The following is a 16,617-nucleotide window of genomic DNA, read 5'->3' on the forward strand; positions in this document are numbered from 1 at the left end:
TCATGGTCACCCCTAATGGGAGCTGGCACCTGGCAGCACCTCCTGTGGTCATGGGGAGGGCGGTGAGCCTGGTTAAATGCTTGTGCACTAAGCCAATATTTGAGTGCAACAGCTGAGGTTTTGCTCCCAAAGTATTTTTCACATGGATTCTATGGTATAAAAGAAGTTTTGATCACCAGCCTGGGGTGTTCACCTGCTACATATATATATAGCAAAACAGTTCCTTTTCTTTAAAAAAAGGGGCAAAAAAGAAAAGCTTTGCTGACTGACAACAGTAAATGATGGAGCACTTTCTAACTATGACCTCTTATGTCTAAAGAAGATTTAACAGTATTTTTCTCACAAGTGGTCAATGAGATATTTGTAATATGGAGGAGGGGAAGAAGAAGGGGTGAAATGGCAACTGGCTAGTATGTCAGACATGACAGTCAAATGTTACCAGAACTCAATCCTGGAGAAATATGGACTTCATATTAAAGGTTGCTTAAAACAAAAGCCCATTTATCTGAATACTGGCGACATTTAATCAATTTACATGAAGGATTTCAAAATTAGTCAGACTGTAATGAACTATGAAATACTGATTAATGAATTTTTGCAATGTTTGATTAGAAACTTAACATGTATGCTAGAACATTTTGCCATCACAGCATTTATAAGCTAATATTTGTTTCTTGAAATTACCAGACTGTAAATAGCCTCTGGATTACAGGGCTAAGAATGTTTACCATAAATGAAGCATTTTATTTCAAAAGTTAGTTGTGAGAATTTTTAGCTTTCTAAAATATCTTTCTAACTTGAATAAATAACAAGAAGGAACATTCTTATTTGCCTATCCTATCTCATTTCTAGTACTATCCTCTTTACTTCAACCTATTAGATCTTTCTGGTAACGCATGAAGCAATCTGAACATGATCTGTCATTTAAAACCCTTTTTTTTAATCTCCTACCCAGACTAATAAACCAGTCAAGTTACACTTAATATGCAATATGTAGTAAGTTCACTGTTATGCACAAATGCAGCTCATTGATCAGAAGTTTGTTTGCCTAAAAAGCAACCAAGAAAAAAGGGCCAGTGGTATGCACCATAATTAGTGGGGATTTTATTACCCATTTCATAGGGAGCCAAGGACAAACAAGTAACAAAATAAATGCAGCTCAAGACCACTGAATACTTTTGAACTGCATGCAAAATAGCCTGTTATATGAAAATGAAAAAGTTACTTCTACATATTTGTCTTTATTATTGGTATTCTCTCTTCTCTGATCCCAATTAATGAGCTACACTGACATCACTTTTTACCTTTACACAGCAAGTCATCATTTAGGAGGAGACCCAGATACTCCTTGCCTTACTTATTTTTTTTGCTAATTGGCTGAAATGGCCACTTGTGGAACACCTAAATTATAAGGACTGAGACTTTGAGTAAGTTCTAAATATTGTCTCAGTTACTATATTTGAAATCATAGATGCTTCTGAGGAGAATTAAGCACTCATTTCACCAGCTGTCATTTTTCAAATGGCATTATAATATCACCTTGAAGTTTACTCTGAATATACATTTCTTTTATTTGAATCACATGTATCAGTCATCAGAAAAATTAAATTCTGAGCATTTCTTAATTTTATTTGTGCTTCTACTTTCTAAAATAGTCATGATTTCTCTAATTAGGGTCTCTTAAACTCAGAAAGTTAAAACCAACATTAAAAAGCCTTCCTTTCATGACAGTAGCACTCTAACTAAAATTATACCTGGTCACAAAGTTAACAAACCTAGAAACAGATCAAATATTTTATGAAGTCCTGAAGAAGTGTAACATATTGGCACTGGATTATTTTTTAAAGTATAGTGATCTTGTTTTGTAATTGCTTAACTGTAGCTTCTTCTTATTGCATGTAAAATGAAGAGATCCCTTCACCCATAGTGAAAAATGGAAAATTATTCAGTTTGGGGTTTGTGGTTGCTAGTAGCAACAAATACTGGAATATTGCCATCTGGCAATATTTTCTTGTTTTAAATGAGATTTGAATAATCAATTTATTAATGGATAGAGTACATACTTAAAGAAATAATCAGTTGTCATATCTTAAGAAAACTTTAGTATAAAAAAATCCATTGTATTAAATACTGCAGAGCACACAGGCATTTAAAGAGATGAGGCAATTTTTATCTTCCTTACTATTGCCTCGAAAACTTAAGCACACAAGATTTTAGTTGATCACATCACACATCCAATAATCAAGAGGACTACCAAGAGTGATTGGTTTGTTACAGGCATTTAAACCACCTAGTAGACACTTAATTCTGAATTTGAATACATACAAAACTGTCATCACAGGAGAAATAGATAGGAATCAGGTGCTTGACAATGGCAAATTAGGAAACCACACCTACTGTGGAATAAAAATGTACGAGATAAATCTTAATCACATACTTTACCAATGTTGATTTTGACTGGAACTCAGAGTAACTGTTTTAAACTAAGCTTGCATGAATGAGTTCAACCCGCTCGTGAGAAATGATACTCTTGAAAAGCCTCACCCTTGAATTCTGCATTCAGTGTAATACATGCAGTTCATGTATTGTAACACTTTTAAAACAGTTTTGAGCACCTCTTTCAAAAAGATGATGTTTGAAGTCAGGCTTGTGCCTAGATTATCACCTTCCTTTTCCAGCTTACAAAGACTTTTAGGTACAAATATGAAAAATGCCCAGGTGTGATACACAGTATGGGATTTGTTCAATTTTCCATCATCTGTGGCTTATAAGTAAAACAGATTTACCTTACTCGACAGGTGCCAACAATATCATTATTCTCACTTTATATGATTTATTCTTCTTGGTAGTCTGCCAGCTGGCACAGAGAGAGCAAAAAAACCTGCCCATCAAGTGACTTGAGCTGAGACAAAGCCTGGATTCCAGGCAGGGCTGCACATGCAGGCAGGGCAGCCGTGACTGGCAGCTGTCATTTACAGTTTCCATCACTTGTGGGCTTATTATGACTATTGCCTACAAATGCTGAGTACATTTGACAAAGAATGATGCCAGCAACAAATGTATTGATATAATTCAAGCCACCTAATGGTGATATACAATTTTAAATAAAATGAAAATGGAGAGATGTCAGCTGGTTAGAAGACAGTACAAGCTCCATACCTGAACTGCTTTGCTCAGGCAGGTGGGACCTCAGGTTGTGGTTCCAGGGGGAGTGAATCACAAGGGGAAGGTGGTAGGAGAGCATTGGTTAGGCCTTTACCTCAATACTTATCCTGACCTGGCATATATAAAACAGTAATCAACATGGAAATGCCTAGCATATGTCATGACCCAAAAGGACAAGAATTCACTGGCTCCTTTATTGGGTCTTTTATCCCAGAAGTTAGATCTGTAGGTGGCTTTCCCATGAAATACTCTACTGTAATGTATGCTTTCCCCAAGAACTGAAGATTTTTTAAATCTCTGAATATGGAACTGTTAATCACCTTCCCCCAAAATACTTTTATATCATGAAGATAAAAGAAGAGCTAATAATGATCTTTCAGTGATCAAAAGGAAAAGCAATTTTCAAGCAGAAAACATAGGAGAAACCATGATGCTGAGGAGCTTAAGAAAAAAGACCTTTGCACACCCTGACAAGGAGATGGTGTGTCATGACAATTTTTGGAGGAGCCCACTACAGGAATAATACAGTTTATTTAAAAAAAAAAAGGAAATTAATAAGCAACAAAAGAGCAAATTATTTCTAGGATATAATCTCCATCTTATATCTGGGATAGGGAAATAAATGAAAGTTCATGGGCTGCTGCAGAGGTAAGAACCTAGAACTGTCTGACTCCGAGGTTTATAATCCCTCAGCCACCAGGGTCTTGTTTTCAAGGCCTGTAGCTCTGCTGTATAGATTGATTTATGTCCCAATGATACTTAATTTCACATCTTTCAGTTTTAACATTTAACAAGGTACTCAAGAAGATTTTATATAAGGGTACAGTTGCATAAAACCCTTTTGTAGACAAAATGTGGACAAAGCACGCTGAAGAAAATGTTTGTTTTTTTAGTTTTTTCTTTTCATTTTAGGAAGAGGCATCACATTAGATCTGAGTGTTGTTGTCCTTATTCTGTGACAACTATGAAGTTAGCAAGCCAGATGTTGCTTTCACCTGTACTAAGCACAATCTGTTTTGAGCTCACTTACTAAAACCACAATTGGAATTGTGGCTCAGAATGTTCCATGGTAAAAAAAGCAGATGTGAAAGGAGAGTTAGTGTATAAGGACATAGCAGCAAAAAAACTGATTTCACTTGCCTGGCTTCTTGTGAGCAATATGCTTTCCATGATGTTTTAAGCCACACACCCCTGTGAATAATTTCTTTCCAAAATTCGTATGCACACAGTTCGACAAAAACAGGTTCTTACAGAATGTTCTGAAGTTCTTTCTCTGAGGTTAGCAGACCAGGTAGGTTTCATAAGACAGAACTAAACCGAAATCTTCAGAGAATGCACAAGAAGGTATATACATGGTAAGCTGTAATAAGCATCAAGAGGCAACAGCAAAGTAAACACTCTATTTCTTGCAAAATACATCCTCAAAGAGGAGGACCTGTGAGATAACCCTGCACAGCTGACCAACACCCAGGGCTGATTCTTTGCCAGCACACAGTGTTGAAAAGCCAAAGTCGGGCTGCTCAACACAGCAAATATAAAAACTGCAGAAAAATGGTAGAGATAATGAAATTCTATCCTATCAGGTACGCTCTGAAACTGCTCACTAGTTTAATTTTATTTATCACACTTTAAAACATGTATGTAAGGGGGTTTTTGGATACCCATGTCACTTTAATTTGAATGACAAACTTCATTAAAAATCTACTATGCAGTCTAGTAATTTGCTCAGCATGTTTCCTGGTGCGTGTTCAAATGGCCTAGGGACACTGTTACAGAGTAAGGGACTTTGCATGGCACACAGTGAGTGGCTCAGATTTTTAAAGAAGAATCTGGAAAACATCCCATGTAATGCATCTGCTCATCTAGCACACAGTTCTGAGGCTAAGGGTTTCCTAAGTAGGAGGCAAATATGATTATGTGCTTGGCATCAAAATGAACTGTACCACACTTACTTTCTTCTGTGAAAATCCAGAGGGAGATGTGACCCTTCTGATGCTCCCACGTAATTCCAATAAACTACAAATAAGTGGCTTGTTCTAATAGGACAAGATACATCAAACTCTATGTGAGCTGTTGCTGATCCCTAGAACATGCTGCTTATGTCTGAGAAATGGGTCATAAGTACATGGAATAAATATTCATGGGAAACAGGCCTGAATAAACTTTATTCCTATTAGTAGGAATGTAGATAGTATGAATACCTTTAGGGAACAGAGACTGCTAGCTGAACAGAAAGTGGGAGGTTTCAAAAAAAAAAACAGGTGAGAAAGGTTCACAAAATTTCATCGTTGGACTAATTACCGATGAGTCTATGAAACTTGAGGTGTTTCCATTATGGTTTTCTCCAGCAGCCTTGTGAGCTTATCTTGACACACCTTGACAGCACACGTTTCAACTGTGCAGGAAAACAGTGATGGAGTTACATGGACTTCTGGTAAATACACTCAATAACTTCTTCCTAGAGTACAAGAAGCTAGAAGGAAAACAAGGACTAACCCCTCAGGAAGCATTTTTGCTCTCTTCAGTATAGATGGGCACTATTTTGGGACATGAGGGACATTTGCTCAGGTTCTCTTTTGTTAATCACAACATTCTCCCGCATTATATAGTGTAAATAAAATTAAAATTCACCATCATTAGCATACCATGTCCTCTTTTTCAGACACAAAGTGGACCAAGACGCTCCATCCATCCTGCAGTACAAGTTTGTTACAAAGAGAATGACCTGATTGGGTTTCACATCTTACTATCCAAGGACTGCAAACAATCTGCTTACCAGGTTCTGTGGATGGGCAGCAAAGAGGAATGCTATATGATTCCATTGTTTGGACAACTGTGCTGTAATCACACTGAACCCTGTGCAGAAGCAAGAGAGGATGCCTGAGCCTGCCCTTGAAGTGACTGAGCATCCTGCTCTGCAGGACCCTGGCAGCAGTGGGCACAACAAGGGCACAGTTTGCAGCAAAAGCCAGACTGGAAATTTCCAAAGAAAAAGAAAGTGTCTGTCAGCAGCATGGAGCAGATCCAAGCTTTGGACCGGATACAGGAAGACATTTTCTAGGAATCAGAGAGAACTGTGTGAAGTTTGCTTTGATCCAGAAGCCGCTAAGCCAGTGGACTGAAAAAGCAAAATAGGAGAATAGAACAATCTCTCTCCCAGTCTCTGGCACATAAAATTAATTTTAATAATATTTCGTGGGGTCCTCCCCTCATTCAGCAACTCTGTTGTGCCTTTTTATAGGGTTATTTTATTTTACAGTATTAGGGGTATCTTTGATTAAAATAGCTTTAACAATGGGAAGCACTTGGCTAGCTGATTTAAAGCAAAAGGGAGAGTCAGATCCATCTCCTATATTTCAGCTCATACTGGTTCCTCTGATGAAAGCCAGTAATGAAATACAACAGCTGGATCCATGTTTCAGCTTTTCTAATAACACAGTGAAATTATGAAATGTGTAGCACTACACATCAGATTACCACAATGCATCTCCAGAATAAAGGGTCACACACCTGCCTTGAAACAGCAGTGCTTTAAGTCTGTCACGAGCTGAAGTTCATATAACAGATTTTGAGATGTCTATAGCAAAAATACTGCTTCAGAAGTCACTCCAGTAAGTTTAGAACCTTAGAACAGAAACTTACATTCAGAAGCTCAGAGAGAGAAGAATGCATGCCAGACAACACCGTGTCCACGCCACTGTCACTCTTGCATATCTCTAGGTATTCTTCATAGAAAAGGTAACGTAAATTTGGGTATCACAAGATGCTACTAACAAAATAGCCACTGTTCTTTCAGTTTCTCCACTCATCAAACGAGTCAATCAGTAAACATTATGCAGGATGATGAAAGAAAATCTACTGTACTGCATTTACATTTTTTTAAGGGTATTAGAATAACTAGAAATCTCTGACAAATTAATAGTTCCTTTCTACAATAATCACTATCCAAAATGATGGAAGGTGAGGATTTAAAATAAAACTGTAAATATTAGGGCTTAACTTTTAGAAACAGCTGAAGTCTAGAGCACAGGAAAAGTGGCTCAGTTTGAGAAGTAAGGGTCAGATAGTTTATTAATAAATTTTAGAGTTAGGAGAAGCTTTGGTGTTCCACGCATGCATATATATTTGCTTACAGAGTCACTACCACAAAAATCACTGATCAATACACTAGTAGAAGCCACAATGAGGAAATGAGAAATATACTGCAGATGGAATTAGTACCTATTTGTATCCTAAATGCAATATGCAGAATACTTTTGTAAGTAAAGTATTATGACACAGTAATTTGGCCATGAGAGGGTAATTGACTTAAGATATTCTGATAAAGATCGATTGCCAAGGTTTGGAGTTATGACACCAACAAAGTTACAATGACATTAGCACAAAGAGAGAGACACAAATCCATTATAAAGATACAATCAAATATTCAAAAAAGCCTGGCATGCTCATTACTTATTCATGCTAATACAAGTATATTAAGAAATCTAAACAGTGTTAGCGTTCAATCACTCACAAACCAAATGAGGTTTTGCATTTATCAGCCACCAGTCATCAAGAATGTAACATTAGCTGTACAAAGGTGGTAATATGACATAACTGGAGATATTTATATCAGCCTACACAGACTGAGAGATACAGTAGGATTTATTAAACTGAGTAATGCCTTCACATTCAGCACAGCAATAAAAGAAATAGCTGTGCAGAAGTAATTTCCCCAGACAATAAGATTCACCTTCATAATCACTTAAAGAAGTTCTATATGCTTTCAAGGGTCTAAAATAATCTTCTCAACCTTAATAAACAATTTGCAAATACAGAATTGGATGCTAAAGTTTTTAAAACATAACCCAAAACTCCAGCAAGTTGTCAGGGTGCCTGTCTTGCTGGGGTTTTAGAACTTTTTCTCTTAGGCTGGTTAAAGAATCACCAAGGTTAATTTAGACTTAAATGAATTTTTATAAGTTTAATAGAACTCCCTCCATATATCTCAAATGGTTTCATCATCCCATCATACACCCTCTCAGTCAGGCTGGGATACAAAGAAGGTTTATTTTTCACACCAGGCATGTTTCTTTTAAATCCTTTTCTTGGACATGCATGCATAATTTTCCTGTAAGTTTCAGTAGTGCTATTTGACATGCCTTTAACTTCCTTGCTCATCAGATAAAAAGGCATGGTCTGGAAGCAGTCTGGAGAAACTGCACATTTTAGTGGGAAAAAGACCAGCCCCTGGGGCATGCTTTCTGGTCCTGTCTGGCCACCCCAGAGCTGTCTCTGATCTCAGTTACCCACAATGGGCCTGATCCTAATCCCCAGTCAGCAGGCTGGCAGCCAGCCCTTCCCCCTTAAGCTTATCCCATCCCCAGGAAGATGACTCAGCCTGGGACTCCTCTTATTGCCCCTGCTCCCTGGCTGGGGCGGTGGGATGAGCTCTGGCCATGAGGCTCTGTCAGCCTCCCTGTGACCCCTGCCAGGCCCTGGCACTCAGGGAACTCCTGGCCCTGACAACTGCAACTTTTCTTGAGTAATTTCTATATATCACACCAAATGGCTATGCTTTTCTCACCAAAAGTAAAATAGCAAACATATTTGGGTTGGGTAAGGGCTAGAAATCAAAACTACAAACAAATAATTCTGGAACTAAACTAAAACACTACAGGTTGTTATAAATATATGTTCCTTGACATACCTCCCAGTGCAAGGACACAGTACATCTGCAGAAGATGTTTACACTTGCTTTACAGCAGCACTTGAGCAAGGTATGGCTCTGGTTTGATCCTGATGACATGCCATTTATAAACTGTGACTGATAAATCTAATGCCTCTGAAATCAGATAAAACTTTGATAAATTACCTCCTAGGGAGCAGGCTGCAATAGCTACTTCTGTCCACATTTAGCCACCCTGCTGCAATGGGGACCATTTTGTTTAATCAACAGTTCAGACAACAAGAGGTTTGAAAGCTATCACACCATTAAGAGATGTGAAGATATTCTTTTTCTGAAGGATAGGTTAAGACAGAAAACTACAAAAACTAACCTCTTTCTGTAGCAGTTTTTATAGCAGGAGTACATGCTAGGAAAAGTCACACAATTCTAAAGATGATCTTTCTTCCAAGGGATTTTCCTGTATTTCATGGTGATAAGACTCAAGAAAGACCCTGTTGAAGAAACAAACATGTGGTAACACAGTCATCTTCTCCTTCACAGATAAGTTAAAGGATCACTGACGCTTACACAAGAAGAAACTATTATGCAAGTGTATTTTAAATGCCAAAAATGGAGGCCTAGAACTACAGCAGTCTGGGGAAGAAAAAAAAATTTACAGTTAACACAAAATAAAATTGTGCCAAGGCTGCTAATGCCATGCCACTTCTTTTCCACAGTCAGAGGAATTCTCCATCAAAATACAAAATGGATTTTTGGTGATGTCAAAGAGCATGAGGTGCAAAGATTACTACAGACTTATTTGTTTATATCTAGAGCCCATCAGCCCACTGGGCAGAATAAGCTAACAATTCACAGATGCTAAATGCTTCCCATTTACACCTTCCCTCTGGATTTTGTAAAGAGGTCATGTGTGGCTAAGTGTAGAAGTATAATATTGCTGATTTGATCTTCAGCCAGTGGGACCACATTTCAAAATTAGCAAGCGATTTCTGAAGCAGAATACTGCTGTTGTGTTTGGTACTTTCTGATCCACTCCCCAGTGAAGGAGGTATCTGCTAAACTAAGCAATAGCAGTGTCTAATTGCAAGTAATGAAACAATCTAGTGAAGGTATGGTTTAGTAGTGGTTTTCTTACAACCAGATCACATAAGGAAAAGCATTCCTTAAAGAAGCTGAAGGATGGGAACAAGGATTTTACTGAACAGTGACAAAATCCTGTTTCTGAGGATAGTGGCATACTGAAGTCCCACATATCTGCCTGCTTTCTACTAGAGCTTCCTAAACCTCTCCCTTTTGGATTCATAAGAGATGTGTTGATATTGAGAGCCATGAAACCAGACAGCTCTGCTTTGAATTTTGAAAAACTCCGTAAATCTTGGAGGACCATGATCTCCACCCAGAAAATCTTCTCTTGTCATCCTATCCACTTTCTTCTCTAGACAGTATACTTCCCTTCCAAATTTTCATAGAAGGACACCTCTCCCTCAACGAGTTGCTCTGATGACCTCCCCAGTGGTTCTCATTTCGACACAAAACAAACTTGTATTTTGACAGTTGCATTCAAATGAGTATTCCTCACCAAACTGTGTAGGCTTAATGCAACAAACATCAGAGGAACAAAGACACAAAAATTCAAGTGTCAAGAACTAGGTAAAGAAAATACTATTAAAGGAGAAAATAGGGAATAAAAGGGAATCGGATATTTCTGAGCATTGTCTTTGCTTTCATACTATGTGTACCTGACATCATACAGAAATTTTGGGCAAACGACCCAGATTTAATTTAGATAAACTGAACATGAACTCACACTGTATGATTGCAAAAGATCTATTCTGTACATAACTGGCTTCTCTTGGAGATGTAAGCCAAGACAAAGCTGGAATAAATTTCATCTGATTCATCCTGTCAACTGTTTGTTTTATTCGATAATACAAATAGATGGTTAACCCCTAGTTAACTTAGATGACACCATCTTAGATGAATGTCAGATATGGTCCATTCTCACAGAATAGTTACTTATTTGCATATATTAATAGAAACACAATCAAAATAATCCACTAATTTATTACAACTGATAAGTTCAGCATGATGAAAAGATCTGATCAAAGCAAGTTTTCATTCAGCTCTCAAAGGTGCATTTTGACTATTCATTGCTGCTAAGGAAACTGGTAGCTATACAAAGTCATATGTGAACAGGGGTGGCACAGAAGAACACAGAAGTCCAGAAACATGTTAATATTTCTAATACTGTTCATGCAATCCTGAGACAGACTAGTGAACTTCAATACATAGTATATAAGTTATCCAAGTTCAAAAGGATAAACACTAAAAAATCTGGAATTTGACATATTTTGTGTCTAAAGGAATCAGCTACAAAAGCAACTGACTTTTGTAGTAAATAACATTAAAATAAAGAACTTTAACTTCATCAATATTATAACATTAAAATACAAAAGCCACTAATTGCCACGGACAAATGCTTTCCGTTTTATTTAAAGAGAATAAGGGATGGGTTCTGTGGGAACTTGACATTTATCACTCAAATGAGAAGAGATCTTGTGAATCTCAAATAACAGAGCTAAGAGCAAGTTTTTCTTTCACAGATGGAACAATGCTACATCTTTCTATAGCCCATCATGTATTCTGTTTCAGTTGTGTAATGACATGCAGAGGTTTCAAGAGAAATGTGGAAAACAGAAAACCTGCTGTCCTCATGAAATCTTCGTAGCAGACACGCAGTAAACCTGCATAGTAGAGCATCACTTACTCCCAGCTGATTCACATTTCTTATGGCAAAAATAGATATTTTCATCTTCTGCTCACAGAGACACAAACACATGCTTCCAATCTCCTCTCATCCAGTGCTGCCAATCCCAAGTTTAGATTTCAGTACTTTATATATACATGCTTTAAATGCACTCATATTTCATTAATAATTTCCAATCAAAATTAAACAGCAGTTGTCAAAATAAGTGAAGTATCTTTGCTTATTAATGTGATCAAGTTAAATATTTTATTAGAGATCCCTTAACTCTAAATGTACACAATTTTTCAACCTCTGTATAATCCACTTAACTGCACATATCTTGTCCGTTTGAAGACAAGTAACTTAGAGCTTAACCCAAAGAACATTACATCTATGATATGAACTTCTGAGAACGTTATAAATCTACTCACCAACAAGTTCTGTACTTCAGTTGCAAGCAAAACACGTGTCTCTTTCTACAAGCAATGAGTTGAGATGTGCATCATTTAGATTTTCCTTTATATTAAGCAAATCCTGCAAAGGCACATGATTAATCCAAATAGGTTTGAGCCATGTTACAGTAAGGCCTCTAACCCAACAGCCATTTTTCCTTGACATTTCTCCTTCATCCTACTACTAATCACACATCCTGATCACAAAACCTTGTGCCACATTCAGATTCTTTGCTTTAAAAGATCCACTTTCAGGTTTCTCTCTCTTACACTTCCCCTGACCCTTGATTTAGGAAGACATATAGGAATTTCAGCATACCAAATATTTGCAAAAATTTTTAACTAAAAACTAGTAAACAGAAAATGAGATGGGGGTTCTACAGGATCACTGGTGTTTGCTCCTTGGGCTTAATCACTTCTCAAGTCTGTATCCAGCAAGATCACTGTGAAGAAGTACCCTTGTGAAAATTTAAAAGCATGCAACAGGTATAGAAGAAAATTCAAGTGAGGGAGCAAATTGAGCTGCTTAAGCAAAGGGAGCCATTCAAGGGAGCCATTCCTGGCAAGAGCCAGCTTACTGAACAAGCATAAGCCCATTAGACAATCAAAAGTTTTTAAAAGGACTAAGTGGGATGATTAAAGGAATGAAGCTGTAACAAAGACCTCAGAAAAGTTCTATTCTAAGGAAAAACAAGTACAAAAAGCATTCAAAAGCCAACATGGCATATTTTTTGATCAGCTGAATATATCCAAATATATATCCAAGTATATCCAAAATATATCCAAAAATATATATATTGAAAGATTTGCTTTCAATTTTTCTATTTCTTTTTTAATATCCGAGCAATTATTAAGGACTTGCAACAAAAAGCTACCTTGACATTTGTAAAAAAAATTGAAATAGCATCAAATATACAAACACTAATACTGCAACTCACTAAACAACTACGTTGGCATGGTTATTTGATATGCTTCAAGCTAATCTGTTAAAAAGTGACTTATTTAACCCTAAAAATCAATCTAGAATCAAAATGAAGCCATTTTAATTATAGACAGTACAAAGTTTAAACTTTTAGCAGGTTTATTTAAAAACAATTTAATAGCTAAGTGATCTATGTTTTACCTGAACATGCATTCTCATTATAAGCAAAGTAAATATTTCTGAATACAGACATATACCATGCCATTGTCTTTATTACTTAATTTCCCAGGTATCCCAGCATGATCTGAATAAATTATGCTGACAATACAACAATATAAATGATAAATCAACCATACAATTTTAGTGATATATAGCACAAAATGTAAATAATAACCAGTACTGCTAATTGGCTTGCTACCTGGCAACAAAACAAAAAGTAAGCTATTTCAGTGGTAATGTTTCAGCTGTGTACCACCCTAATCATTAAACAGTTCTAGCTTTTCTAACCTGTTTCTACCATTTTGAATAAGAAACAGTACTGTAGCAAAAAATAATGCCTGAAAGACACTCTTGTTGAAAAAAATTATTTTAAAAATTGCTCATTGACTCCATCTGGATATTGTGAACCAAGCCTTGCTACAATGTGTGGCAGAAACATTAGTCAATTTGCTACTTGAAATACCAAATCAGAATGTGTTGCACTTGAAAAGCTAAAATAGAACATTGAGAGACTGAAGTTATTTAGCAGCCCAGGGAATTATCAATGTCTAGAAGAGTCTGTAGTCTTTACTTCAGGACTTTATTTATTGTTCAAACACAACAGAGGAACATAAAACTGCCAGTCCCGCTTTCCATCATAGGCTGAAGATTCCCTGACCTCTGATGGGGAAATGAGAATCCTCTTTCAGCCCAGAGATTTCCACAGAGCTTCTTATCTCAGGAGAGGCTGCCTCTTACAGAGCAGAGGTTTTCTTCTACAGAGAAATGGAAGACCCATCCCCCTAACACTGCTCTGTGAGGCTGTGCTCAGCCTCTCTCACTCTTTCCTTACCTGTACTAAATTAGAGCCCCAGGCTCATGGTAGGAGACATCAAAGGAGAAGTCACACAAGTCACATTGATGGGTTTGGCATCTTATTGCCTGGAGTGAACAGGTTCTAGGTTTGTTGAGGAAAAAAAAAAAACAACAAACCAAAATCACCATTCTCCAAACAACAGAGATTCATTGAAAATTTTTTCATAAGATAAACGTTAGCTCACGTTTTCCTGCTTTATTTCATTGCATCTGTTAGAACTGCCTTGTAAACATGGATGCTTAGTTTTGTTTTGTAAAACTACCACACTCCAAAGATTTTCTTCATGCGTTAGTCCCACTCTACGAAACATCAGAACTTCATTAATTGTCAATTTGTTAGCACAAATTTACCTTGTATAAGTCACTCATTTTCTATAAGATCTTAGTCATCTCCTCATTCACTTAAACTAAGCTCTCCTATCTTCATTCTTTTTTTGTGTCTAAATTTCTCTATGCTTCTGGACACATTATATGACTATTTCTGTATCCTTTCTGTTTATGATGCATATATTTTCAGCAGAAAGCTATGAATTCAAGTGTATTCAAGGCAAGAGGATATCACTGATTGATATCATAATATTTGCAGTAGTATTTTACAACCCATTCTTTATTCACCCAACCATTTTGTTTGCTAAGACCACCACTGTGAACTGTGCAGCCTTTCCTACTGAGCTGTCTTCAGTAATGATGATCATGGGGAAACCCTATCCCCAGTAAAGAAATGGCAAAACTCCCAGAGATTTCAGTAGGATCAGAATTTCACTGAAGTTCTATCAAGTAGTTATAGCTAATTTACAATTCAATCAATGGTTACAAATATTGCAAATAATTCTATATAATTTACATTGCAGGAAATTTGTCAGAACTGAATATATTTGAATTTATACACCCTAATTGCCTAAATCAGATCTCCAGAATTCCTCCGAGGCTTCTGTGGACTTGGCTGAGCAAAGCTGTTGTCACCATATTTTCATTCCTTTTAATTTGCATTCCTTACGTGACTTTATCATTTATATTGCAAATAAATCAAATAAATATACTCAATAGATCATATTTCACCCTGAGTATCTGGGACCCTGCTAGCTTTCACCTATCCTCAATACCTGCCAGTTTTCTGTTCTGCATTATTTTTTCAAGGGCCCATTTCATTAAGTAGTTTTTTCTGTATCTGCCCATTACTTGGTAAATGTGAGTATTTCTAGTAGTCTGAGGCATACCATTTATGATGACTTTCCCATTCCTACAATATGTGCCCATGTGTAAGAGTTTTTAAATCATTATTGTTGCTCATGATTTAAATCCAGATAATGTTTTTCCCTGTTTCTGATGAACATGAACTCACAAACTCATAAGAATTTCTGTTCCAGAAACAGAACAGGGAACAAAAGAAAAATTGACAGATAGAAAACTAAAGGTTACAGTCCTCATTGCAGATCTACAATTTACAATTCTGCTTTACAGCACAATCACATTCAGTGCATTTAAGTTAATTTGAAAATACTACGTTATTTGCAAAAGTCTCTGCAAATCCCCTGCTTTATCCAACCATCAATTTCAGAATTAAGCAATGTAGGCAAAGGAGCTGAAAAAAATTTCTATTACAAAGTCTGACTAATATTACAAAGCTTGATAATATTATCCATAACATTTCTTTCTGGAGCACAGTGAAGGACTACACTGATGCAAGCCCCATTAGCACATACCATATGCAGAGCACGCAGTTTTCCAGACATGAGTATTTTTTGCATGGATCTGCACTGTACCACATCAAAGGTACCAGCTTGCTTCCAAACAATCTGAAGTTTTTAACATACACTGCAGTACACTACATAGGAAATATGTGCATTAGTGTGTGCCTAAGTAAACAGGGAGCTGTCAGCCCTTAGGTGAACTAGTTGAGTTATTCAGTATGGATCTTACGTAGTCCTAGCATCCTATGGGGCTTCTCCATTTCTTAAGTCTTCGGTTTAATAAATCCACTAAAATTAACAAATCAGCAATTAATAAGGAATTAATATGGTTCAGGGATGTTTAAATAAGTGCTTAAGTGTTTTACTAAATAGGAGCTTTAGACAACATATAATATTTTCTTCCTCTAGGCTATATTCTCAGTTTCAAATTGCTGAGGTGGTGCTGGTAGGACAAATTTAAACTCTGACCAGCCACAAGGATGCACAAGAAAACTTGTCTGTGATGTTTCAAATATCATTTGCTGCGACAGTTAAGACCTGCCCATGTCCTGTCTAGTAAGACAGAAATAAATATGCTGAAGCATGATAAAATTATTTTTTTAAAAAAGCAATGACAAAAAAACAAGCAAACAAAAAACAAACAAAAAAATCCCCAAAGAAGAATAAAATTGTTTCTTCATTAAATATGCTAGAATATCAATGGCTGTGTATAAACACAAAATATACATGTGGTACTACGTTTCAATCCCTTTTCTGAAGGAGAATGAATTTTATATCTGGGGACAGGGAGATGGTGCCTCACTATAAATGGGCAGATGAAGGAATAGCTGCCACATTACCTTTTGCTAACAAAGTGGCAAAATTCTCATTTACCCTTGTTCCCCCACTGGTACATTGGT

The sequence above is a fragment of the Calypte anna genome, chromosome 11, assembly GCF_003957555.1.
Source record: "Calypte anna isolate BGI_N300 chromosome 11, bCalAnn1_v1.p, whole genome shotgun sequence".
Lineage (NCBI taxonomy): Eukaryota > Metazoa > Chordata > Aves > Apodiformes > Trochilidae > Calypte > Calypte anna.